Source organism: Oncorhynchus nerka, linkage group LG18 (assembly GCF_034236695.1).
Source record: "Oncorhynchus nerka isolate Pitt River linkage group LG18, Oner_Uvic_2.0, whole genome shotgun sequence".
NCBI classification, from domain to species: Eukaryota; Metazoa; Chordata; class Actinopteri; order Salmoniformes; family Salmonidae; genus Oncorhynchus; species Oncorhynchus nerka.
Window position 1 is genome coordinate 10,898,230 of NC_088413.1, and position 2,500 is coordinate 10,900,729.

General features: G+C 43.9%; 1 pseudogene; it reads right to left on the reverse strand.

The window, feature by feature from the left end:
• Window positions 1-2,500, reverse strand: part of LOC115121292 (sodium-dependent phosphate transport protein 2B-like) — a 40,027-nt pseudogene that overhangs the window by 10,683 nt on the left and 26,844 nt on the right.

Sequence of the window (2,500 nt, forward strand, 5' to 3'; positions counted from 1 at the left end):
CAATCCAATACTAACCAATAAAACAAAAATATGTATGTAGTTCTCTCAATCTCCAACACACGAATTCTATAACAATTACCTAAATAACTGCAAAGAAAATATATTTAGATACAGCTCAATTAATTAACTGCAAACATTAACTCTGTAACCCATTAAAGTTACAACAACTACTGAATAATAACAAATGTGTACTACTGACTACTGAATAATTCTAACGAATGACTACAGACTGCAACTGCTCACCATCATCCCCACCACCATCATCATCCCCACCATCATCATCACCACCACCACCATCATCATCATCATCATCACCATCATCTTCACCACCACCATCATCACCACCATCATCACCATCATCACCCTCACCATCATCATCCTCACCATAATAATCATCATCACCATCATCATCATCATCACCATCATCACCACCATCATCACCATCATCATCATCATCACCACCATCATCATCACCATCACCATCATCACATCACCACCATCACCACCATCATCATCATAATCCCCACCATCATCATCACCACCACCACCATCATCATCATCATCACCCATCATCTTCACCCCACCATCATCATCCTCACCATAATAATCATCACCATCATCATCCTCACCATAATAATCATCACCATCATCATCCTCACCATAATAATCATCACCATCATCACCATCATCATCACCATCATCTTCGCCACCACCATCATCACCATCATCATCACCATCACCACCATGGCCCTCGTCCTCTCTCCTCTTCCTCGCTCCTCTTCCTCCTCCCCCTCTGTCTCACCTGTGTTGAGCACCTTCTTGATGACCACGGCCACCTGTCCCTTCAGCATGGAGTTGAGCAGCTTGACGATGAGGATGAGACAGGAACACAGCACCAGGAGAGACAGAGCCAGCAGGATCAGGCCTATCGCCAGGTCAGACAGGTCCACGTTCACAAAGATATGTTTACCTGGGGAGGGAGGACACACGTTACCTGGGGAGGGAGATACCTGGGGAGGGACAGCACACATTACCTGGGGAGGGAGATACCTGGGGAAGGACAACACACATTACCTGGGGAGGGAGATACCTGGGGAAGGACAACACACATTACCTGGGGAGGGACAACACACATTACCTGGAGAGGCAGAACACACACACACACACACAACACACAGACACACACACACACACACACAGACACAGAGAGGCACACACACACAGACACACACAGAGACACACATAGAGACACACAAAGACACACACACAGAAACACACACACATAGAGACACACAAAGACACACAGAGACAGAATATAAATGGTGATAAAAGTATCTACAGTATTTGAAGACTCCGTGTGAAAGGTGGACAGATGACACATGGTAGCATTCCAAATAGCACCCTATTCCCTATATAGTGCACTACTTCAGACCAGAGCCCTATGGAACCATATTCCCTATATAGTGCACTACTTTAGACCAGAGCCCTATGGCACCCTATTCCCTATATAGTGCACTACTTTAGAACAGAGCCATATTCCCTATATAGTGCACTACTTTTGACCAGAGCCCTATTCCCTATATAGTGCACTACTTTAGACAAGAGCCCTATTCCCTATATAGTGCACTACTTTAGACCAGAGCCCTATTCCCTATATAGTGCACTACTTTAGACCAGAGCCCCATTGGCCCTAGTCAGGGTATAGGGTCATTGGAGACAGACGGTAGTTGTCATGGGAACAGTGTTTCCTGTTTGTTGACTGTGTACGTACATGTCTGTATGTTGTAGGTCTCTGAGATGTTATGTAGAGTGTAGCAGAGGTCCTGGGAACACCAACAGAGGGCTGGGGAGGTGCAGTTCTCTGGCCCGGGGACCGTCTCATTCCTCAGGGTCTGGAACACACACACACACAAGTGTTGATGCATTGGTGTGTTGGAGTATGTTTGGTGTGTTGTTAGTATGTTTGGGTAACGTTTTGGTTTATGTGTGGTGTGTTGTGTTGTGTTGTGTTGTTAGCATGTTTGGGTAACGTGTTGGAGTATGTTTGGTGTGTTGTTAGCATGTTTGGGTAACATGTTGGTTTATGTTTGGTGTGTTGTTAGCATGTTTGGGTAACATGTTGGTTTATGTTTGGTGTGTTGTTAGTATGTTTGGGTAACATGTTGGTTTATGTGTGGTGTGTTGTTAGCATGTTTGGGTAACATGTTGGTTTATGTTTGGTAAGTTGTTAGTATGTTTGGGTAACATGTTTGGGTAACATGTTTTTATGTTTGGTATGTTTGGGTAACATGTTGGTTTATGTTTGGTGTGTTGTTAGCATGTTTGGGTAACATGTTGGTTTATAATGTTTGGGTAACATGTTGGTTTATGTTTGGTGTGTTGTTAGCATGTTTGGGTTGTTGGTTTATGTTTGGTGTGTTGTTAGCATGTTTGGGTAACATGTTGGTTTATGTTTGGTGTGTTGTTAGTGTTTGGGTAACATGTTGGTTTATGTTTGGTG